Raw genomic sequence first — 10,265 nt, forward strand, 5'->3', positions numbered from 1 at the left:
GTAATATGCCCGAACTATCCTATGCTTCCTCTTACATATTATTAAAATCACTATCATAAAACGCTTTAATGCGATTATGCTTAAAGAAAATTCGATTATTCGGATAAAATTATTTTCAGAAAGGGGGTGACTCCTAAAACTTTCTTTAATCGATTTTCTGGATAAACATTAATATTTTGCAAAGCCTTTTCTTCAAAAGAATTTATATTTAACAACATTAAAATTGTATTATATTTTTATAAATACACGATGATTTATTACACAAAAATAACATTTTTTGTTGAACTTCGGGGACTGTTTATATACAGATGAATACATATATTTTTTGACTTGTAATAACTTGTACAAGTTTTTAGGATCCACCTAGCTGATATAATAATCGACTATTAATTATTTAACACAAACATTTACAAAATATAACTTTATAATCATTAAAATACAATTTGTTATTATTGTGTTATTTGTTTTTTCTATTTAAGTATCATAAAATGTAGAGAACATATTGCAATGTGTAGACTTGAAACCGTATCCTAACAAAAACTATGCTCGTGAACAAGAAATTTGAGAGCGGTGCTGTTTCATATTTAAGGTGTTCCTAAAAGAGTGTCATTTTGATATATTTATCGAAACAAGTTATTGTAGTTTTAATTAAAAAATGTTGAAGTTTATAGATTTTAAAAATTAAAACTTTTTGGAAATATTTTTCCTATTTCTAGGAAACAAAGAATATGTATAATGTCTGTAAATAGATATGATGTGTTTTCAAGAAATTCTAACTATTTTTAGAAAGAATTTTTTATGATTGATTTTAACTTGACTTTATTTTATAATTAATTTCTGAAGGATGGTTTGTACAAATTATAAATACATTATGTTATTATGTAGGAAAATTAGATTAATTAACAGTTATTTAGTAAATGTGTGTGATTATATACTAAATTTTAATTGTAATTTGGATCTTGTTAAAGAATAACTGAGCATATTGGTACTTTTATTGATTACTTGAATTTTGTTGCATAATATCGTTGTATAATAAATAGTAATTTGATAATACTTCTAAATAATAATTAGGTTCGACTTATGAGATGGGTTACATGCGCAATAGCTAAGGGTAGCAATTTAAATTTTTTTTGGTGTTACCCAAAATATGAGTTACGAGAAAATAAAAAATTTAATTTCTCTAAATATTAAAAAGCTGTATACGATAATTTTAAAGGCAGCAGAATAATTTGAATTTTTTTAAGAAATAAAGTAAAATATTTATTAGAAACTCGCATAAGAATAATTAACTGTATTATAGAACGTAAAATATGAAATAAATAAAAGTAACACATTGAAAAATAAATTTATCACAGATAGGAAATGGCATGAATTTATAATGTAAATACTTTTTCTAAAACAATTCTTGTACTATACCGAGTTTAAAAGTTATGATAACATATTTAAAAGATTGGTAAATCATTTAGCATCGTTCACCACAATATTGAAGATACTTGTTCTGAATGACTCATGTTTATTTAAACGATTCAGAACTCATACCATTAATCACATCAATATACAGTCTGAAATTAATCATAAACGCCCGTGGTATAGTATTGACATGTAGTGGCTGTGTTAATATAACAACTAGTTTGATACTAACAAAACGTGCAAATTTCAACTAATATTTTTGTAACTTAAAAAACTCTGAGCAATTGGACGAAGCAAATTTTCTACAAGTCACAATGGCCCGTCTCATTATAAAATTAATATTCCATTAAATTGTAAGCGACGTGACGTCATGTCCAGACTCATCTGCTAGCCTATAATAGAATGATAATGCTCATTCCAATGAACATAATGTCATAGTTAATCTCAACATGAGTAGGTCTTATGAAGAAATATCAATTGACAGACTTCGTCAAGAAATAAACGCTGACAATTGATAATAGTCAATTGAAAGTGTTACGCTTATTACTGCTAATGGATATGTTAATGCGGATATCATGTGAATTGTTTGAGTTTGGACCACTCAATATTATTATCCATTTAACTGTTTAGTCAAATACGTTGAAAGATATATTTTGCTTTTAAATTAAATAAAACAATTAAATTGTTGAATTTGAAACTTATTAGGACAAGTTAAATCGTTAAGTTCATTCGTTCTTTATTAATATATGTTATAGCGTTTAATTTGAAATCATTATTTTTAACATTTAGTTTAATTAATATGCCGCGAGAAAAATATCAATAAATAAAAAGCAAATTAAATAATTAATATCATTAATGTTTTACATATTAAATAAATGTGTAATTTTATTAATTAATATTGAAATCGTGTAACATAATTATATTACAAAGTATAACTTCGAGTTGAATTTTTCGCTGGTATTTATTATTTGTACGTTATAAATAAAGACTCGGTTAGGATTTTCCAAATGAATCATTCAAAACAACACAAAATATTTAAAAATAATTTACTTTTCGTCTCTTATTGGTTGCAATAAATCTCTCACATGATGCAATTTACAATGTTTAATCTTAAGTCTAATAATATACTATTATATTGAATTGATAGAATTAGATAATATTAATTATAAACCACTGAATCATATTAGTAATACTAAAATATTAGCGCCCTATAAAAAGCTTGCATATGTACATCCTGACATAGACTAATAATATTTTTATTGATTTTTATTCTATAAACAAAACATATGGAAAGAGGTCAGATTCATTTTTTTTTTAATATTATACGTTTGTAAAGTTAATGTTAAAACAGTACGCATACTATACATTTAAAATATATTCTAAATAGCTGAAGAAACGTATAATATAATATTTTACACCTCGGGACATAATCATATTTGTTTAATTAAAATAACTTTGTAAAAGTTTTTTAATACTATTAAATTTGATTAAATAGTATAACATTTTCTCGTATTAATTGACAATTAGTTATTAAATTTTAACATCCATTTCTAAAAACTAAAAATAGTGAAATGGGCCATCTGCATTTTTATACCACAAATATTTTACATATTTTTCCATTAGATATTATAATTTAAACTGCTTTAAGTAAATGAAATATTTGTTACTATTAAAATAATATTAACAAAGTCGCATAAAACCATATACTATTCGCACTTTGATTTTCTTGGACCAGGGCTATTAACATTTTTAAAGCCGATTTTTATGATATATAGCTCTAAAGAATTTTATTTAATCATCAGTTTGCAATTTGGCCAAAAAAAATTTCTCTAGAACGCTTAATAAAATAAAAAAAATTAAGTCACCCCCTTTTAAAATAAGTTTTAAATACCCTCCTAGAGTAATTCACACAAGAAATACATTATAGATTGTATGTTAATGTACGTAGTGAGTAGATCTATGAGTCCTATCTATTGTTAATCTTTTGTTTCTTATTTATTTTCATTATGGTTTATTGCCTAAAAATCTGTGGTAGATCCTCTCTGATATAATATTTATTAAATGATAACATTCAAAAAACGCCACACTATGGCAGTTATAGGTGTGCTTAGATTTATTCTCACAAAACTATTAAACATAAATATTTGTACATTATTCCGCCACAGACATTTTTTATGGAAGAATATTTGCATTTCACGCGTTGTTATATAACACTACAAGATTGACTGAAGATCAACAACAGATCTTATCGACTTGGACTACTTGTTTTAACGGCCGATTACATTTATATAGCAAACACTTACTAGTCATATATATATATATATATATATACTTAGGCATGAAATAGTAAGGCGTATCGTAATTATTTGGCATAAAATATAAATTTATGAGACTCAAAAACATAACGAATATTAAAAAGACCTAAAATTTCTTTTGCCAGGGACAGTTCTGTTAGTCATCGACTGATGTCGTCGTCGTGGTTCGATAAAATATTATATGGGTTAACGTTGTCACTGTCGACTTTGGCCTGGTAACATTCAAATTTGGTAACCAGTTGACCTACATTGGAAGTCGTGAATCACTTGTTCAGAATAGTTATTGCACATGGTTAATGACAATGATGCGCAATCGGACAACACCCATGAAATGTTAATACACAGTCATTATTTAAAACGGTCAATTAATTAACGGGAGACATTGTGGCCGTTGTATTATTCAGTGAATTTTTTTGTTTGTCTTCGGTAAATTGTAAAAACTGTTTTGATAGATACAGATTCTAAACGGATTTTTGATTAAATTTTTATTTATTTTTCGACATCTTACAAACACGAGCAATTATAAATGTTAAGATATCGATTCTTCAATGAAAGTTTTTAAATATGTATCTCCTGGAGGCTACACATTTTTGTTAAAAAATTAAACACACGTCAGTGAAACTATGAACTAATATTCCATCTGCGTTAATTATTTATTTATTTTTAATTACTTTTTCTGCGATCGCGTTTCCTTACTTTTACCTGTCAGCTATCATTCTACATGATATCTAGAAAACCAATAAACCATTAATATGAATTTATACTATTTTTTTTAGTCACAATGATATTAGAAAAAAATAATAATCAAAATCGGCAAAACATTTTTACCAAGTTAATTAATCTGTTTATTTTTTGTTTCACTTTCTTTGTACTAGTTCACAGATACTGAAGCGAGTGGGATTTATTTCTATTTCAAATTTTGTTTTAGATATTTTCAAATTTGAATATCGCATTTATAATGTTCAAACAATAAAAAGTAGCCTTCGCATGTTCTTTGAGGTCTTTAGTTACACAATTGTAGTATTAAAATAAACAATACTGTTTAATATGAAATTTTATAGTCTCATTTTATTACATAATGTAAAATAGTCTTTATTTCATCTCCATAATAGATAAAAAACCCATCAAAGTTTACTTATTATAAATTATAGCTGTATATGTATAGATTTTATTTTAGTTTTATGTTTTTTTGTTTTACGAGTGATTCATCTCGCAGTTTGAACGAGACAGATTTCTTCTAAATTTAACTGTTTCCATAATTCTACAAGTTATCTACATTTATTTAATGCTTTTTATTTTATTTACTGTATATTCCTTGGGAGCTATAAAAATAAATTATAATCCAGGTATAAATTATCCAAAATACATTATTAGTTTAATATTAGAGAAGTACATTTTGCTATGGTTTTAAGTTGAAACAAAAGCGGTTATTGAGTAGGTCTACTAAATTTAAATCATTGAAGTGTAACATTTTTAAATCGGACATAGAAAATATAACTCATATATTATATTAAAGTAGTGAAATATATTCAATTTATAGTATTTTAATATATCTACGCTGTTTATCTTTTTGTGTACTGTGATTATTTTGAATTTCCGTTCATTTCTTAAAACGTTACGCATGTTATAATAAAAAGTGAATTTTTTTAATAGATATAATTATTACACAAACTGTCCAAAAAATTCTTTAGTTTAGATGCCCGTTGTATAATTATTGACTTTAAACATAGTACATTTTTTGTTAAGAACTCACTCCGTGTAGCAATTTTTTACGGTCGCCGATAAATTAATGTTATTAATTGAGTAGATACCTGTAATTTTTTAAATTATGAAAGTCTAATATTAAATTGCGTCAACAATTAAAATGGCTACAGCACAAAAACCAATAAAATAATGAAAGTAACGTGGAGTTTATCGAAAACAATAAGAAAAGTTCAGCTGTTTCAAATGGTAAACAACGATAAACGTCAAGCCGGTTGTTTGTCACTAATTTAATATGAAATTTTGCAATAGGTCAAATAGAATATAAGTAGCAGTGTTCTTCATGCAAAAATTATCATTCTGTGGAATTATATTCTTTCATATAGATTGACGCCATTTAAAACTATTATAGTCATAATCTTAAAGTTAAGGCGCGAGTTGATTTAGTATACAATAAATTACTTAAATTTATAACTAAAAATAAGACCATCGGCATGTAATAAAAACTGTATTACTATAATTTTTATTCAATGCATAAATGTGAATTTTTATGTGTTTTTCAATATTTTAGTCTTGTTATGATATTTATTATAATATGAATAGATTATCTTCTTGGATTTTAAAAAATAAAGTAATGTTAGCGAATTTTTTATTGAAATATATTAACTAAACAATGAAAAAATTTTCGAAAATGTTAGTTTTAAATCGTATTTATAATTTTTTTGCTAGAATGATATAATATTGTTGTTTTACAAAGTAAGTTTTGACTCGAGCGTAATTTAAAAAATAAGAATTTAAAATAAAACATGACAATTATTTAATTGTAATAACTAAAATAAAACAACATTAATTAAAAGTATCTAAAATGTTATGTCTAATTTAAATTAGTGGAATACTAAAAGGGTCCCTGAATAAAAATGGAACGAGGAAAGTTGATTTTTTTCGTTATGAAATTTTTATATATAATATAATTTGCTTATAATTAAATAAACTATTTTAGTTACTAGTAAAAATAAACCTAATAACTATCCAAGAGCATATCTTAATATAAGATTTTACCTTTTAAATATTTTTTTAAGTACTTAGTAGACTAATAAAAATATTGTTTAATACATCTAAGATATCTTAAGAGGACAGGAGGTGACTCTCTCTTAATTAGTGAATACGTATATAAGAGTTTTTTTAGAATTTATTTTAAAACTTAATATTAATATTACGTTTAATTATAATTTTTTTTTTCTATTCGTTTTCCGTTAAAAAAAAATTCCCGTTTTTAACATTATTATAACGTTTATAAACACTGTTTTTATGATATACTTTCTCTAAATATCAAATTAATGTGACTGCTTTGACATTTATAGTCTGAAGAAGTCATACTAATAGGTTAAAAACGACTTTCAAATGTAATCGCATTAAAATGATTTCGTCTATATTATTTTATGGCATAGACAATATTTTTTACACGGAATATTTTGGTTTACCTATTCGAAAATTTCATACTGAGCAATGCGATTAATCGGATCAAATCCATGACAGATTTATTTTCATGACCCTTATACGTTTTTAAAAACATTGCAAAGTGTTTGATGAGCTTAAAAATCCAGTGGAAAAATAGCTGTAGTTTGACACTTAAATTTTAATGATTTCTCATAATTCAACGCCTAAATACATCAATAGCCTCAATAAGTAATTGCGTGTTAAGATAATTTTACGCATAAAAAACTGTTTTGTATATTTTACACAACAGTCAAATGCAGATTATCATTTAAAGTGCAGTTGAACATTAGTGTGCAGTTGGGAAAATTTTATTGCTTAGTTGATATAAACACTTTGGGCGTTAGTAAATTACTAAAATTATAAATAATGGCAAGATATAAAAACACTTTTTAAAAATATTAGTATTTTAATTAAATTTTTTGTTATGCTATTATCATAATGGTGTGATCTCAAAAGCAAAAAATAAAACAATGAATGTAGAGTAGAAAACCGGGTAATTAAAATCATAGGAATGTGGGGACGGGACCACTTTGTTGGCTAATTTAGATTTTTAATCGCGTACCTTAAAAAAATACTTACATTATACTTTGGTCTAATGATTGGCGGTTAACATTTTAACATAGGTCAACATCCAAATGTATGCTATAGAAATAGTAGAACTGAAACCGTGTCATAATTGTTTTCTCAATTTCGAAATAATTTATGTTTTTTATGTTTTTGCGAACGTAATAATATTTAGTTTTCCCGAAATAAATCGAACAAAACCAATAAGTCGCAGCGATATCGACAAATTAGTTATTCACTAAATCTGAAATCATGGACCATAAAAAAAAATCTCAAAGTCACGGGACATAATGTTTTACGGTCGACGTCAGGTTAGTGATACAAACTTGAACCCATCACACCTCCCTTGGCTTGACGAACACCTTTGGCCAGTCATCACGATAGTAAACGACCGTGGCTGTGCGATGTGTGCGTAATTACCGACATAACTTAAGAACTTATTGTTCTACGCACGTGGTCGATCGGTTGTTTTTTATTTACAGTTATAACGACTTATGTATTGTGAATTGCGCTTCTATTATATTGTGTACCGGCGAAAAATTTGCAAGGCAGTGGACGTGTTCACGATTGCCTAGGGCGGCGCTAGTGACATGATGAAAAACGACTGCGACTTTAGCCTCCGTGTGTCTTGACTTGGCCACGACTTGCCGATAGATCGTGTTACGACCAAAGATAATAAATATTAACCCGATTGCGATTTTTATCCGTTTCCTGAGTTTGCCGACTGTAAATTGTTTGGTTCGCACACTGGTCTTCTCTATTGTTCGGACAAAATACTTAAATTTCACAAGTTGTTTGCGTTCGATCCTTAGACAAATGTTATCCGCAACGAATCGATGTCATCATTTTTTACTGCGCACTGGTCGGTTCTTACTAAAGATGTTTTTCTGTTTAAAAGTTCACGTGAACATTTCATCATGTTGATGTTGTCCAAATTAAATTCTAGAATAACAAATTTACGTTAAGAAATGCGTTTTTATTTTATAGATACATGAGAATGTATAAATACAAATACGTTCAGGTAATTTATAAATATTTCAAATTTTTACTCATTACAATTCTTATTAGAGTTTTTTTTCCCCGAAAATAACACGACACCTTATTTTAATAATTAAAATTGTACTATTAAATGATTTAATCGTTGTTTAAACTTAATTACAATTGAAATGTATCTGAAGTCGGTTAATGTATTGTATTAGAATCTGATTCTAATAGAATTAATTATAAAAAAAATCAACAAAATTTCATAAAATTTTCTCTTTAACTACATTAAAAGTATATATTGCAACTTTTTCAGAACTGTATTAGTCATGCACTATGAAAACAAACAGTAGTATAATCGGGATTTTGCCTTCGAGTAAAAATTAATTTTATGAGGTCATCAGACTACTATGTCTACAGTGATTTCTTAATGTTATTACCTCGAATATAATTTTATAATGTACAAACTAATGATTAATAATAATTACTTATAGCATGTCCTTAAATTAAATGTATGTGCACCCAACAATGTCTATGTTTTACTAAATTAGATAATTAACACCTTTGTCTTAAGTTTAAGGCTAAATTTTCACTGAACTCTTAATGAGAATTTTTTTCTTAAAATTGAATTTTCATTTCAAATTTTGAATCGAAGACTGAAAATTTGCAGTTGATCTCGTATTCATTTTTTTCTCAAATGCTTCCTGTTGNACTGAAAATTTGCAGTTGATCTCGTATTCATTTTTTTCTCAAATGCTTCCTTGTCATGAATTACATACATTTGTTTTAATAATCCAATACTAGTTCTTTACGATCTTTTCCAAAGATAAATGAATACAGAGATTGAAGTAATTGATAATGCTAAATAGTAATATGTTTGTAGAATGTAATGCTATACAATTCTTCATGTACACAATGTTCAAAATTTCATTTATAAAAGTACAAACTTTACTGTATCCCAAAAATTAAAAGACATCGTAATTTCTTTGTGGCTTTGTTACAAGTGTCATAACTATTTCATAAAAACTTTAGTTTGACAATAATACTGAAACTTGTATTATGAGAAGCCGTCCAAAAATATAGGGAAATATAATAAACAAAAGATGTTAATAGTTATAATTCGTTGTCCGGTTTTTTTTTCTAACAGGTCTATCTATTATTATTTAGTGAAAATATTAAAACATAATTATTGTAACCAGTAACGTACATTCTGAAATGTTTTCGAAAACTCGAAAGATCCTTTTAATTTATTTCTGCGGCACACCTTTCTTTCGTGCAATTCCAAATCAGTCGATTACAAATAAAACCTTAGTAATACCATTGCGAGAAGTAAAATCGATTTGAAAAACGTTATTTTTATTATCATACTAATAGGTTAACACGTGCACTATTTTATAATTTATTATATTTTAACGCCTTCACTTTCAAAACTTTCAACGAAATTTTAGTTATATAATTTGAATTATTATCTTATTTTTATAAAGATCTCTAATCTTTAGGAAATGTACGTATGTTTAAGGTGTATATGCGAATTGGATTTATAAACGCTGCTTTTATTAGAAAAGCTTGTTTTATTAAAAAAATAAATGTGAACTGAATATCACTTGAATACTTTGATTCCAATGATGCTGTTCATTTATCACTGGATCTTGATCGGGAACACATTTACTACGTATTGATGTTGGGAAGTATGAAAAATATTTTTTATAATTTTCAGTAGCGGAATATCTAAATATATGTACATAGTTTACATTTGGTCCCGTTTTATGTTTATATGAGAATTTTGAGTTATTTTTA

General features: G+C 26.3%; 1 protein-coding gene across 1 annotated transcript in view; it reads right to left on the reverse strand.

Annotated features, from left to right (window-relative positions):
• The window catches only part of LOC126894768 (uncharacterized), a 31,096-nt gene extending 23,418 nt beyond the window's left edge, over nucleotides 1-7,678 (reverse strand). The window contains exon 1 of the mRNA XM_050666014.1: nucleotides 7,503-7,678. The gene's annotated coding sequence lies outside the window, so the exon portion shown is untranslated. The remainder of the gene's footprint in view (nucleotides 1-7,502) is intronic.
• Nucleotides 7,679-10,265: the final 2,587 nt, after the last annotated feature.

The sequence above is a fragment of the Daktulosphaira vitifoliae genome, unplaced genomic scaffold, assembly GCF_025091365.1.
Source record: "Daktulosphaira vitifoliae isolate Bord-2020 unplaced genomic scaffold, ASM2509136v1 Scaffold_1, whole genome shotgun sequence".
NCBI classification, from domain to species: domain Eukaryota; kingdom Metazoa; phylum Arthropoda; class Insecta; order Hemiptera; family Phylloxeridae; genus Daktulosphaira; species Daktulosphaira vitifoliae.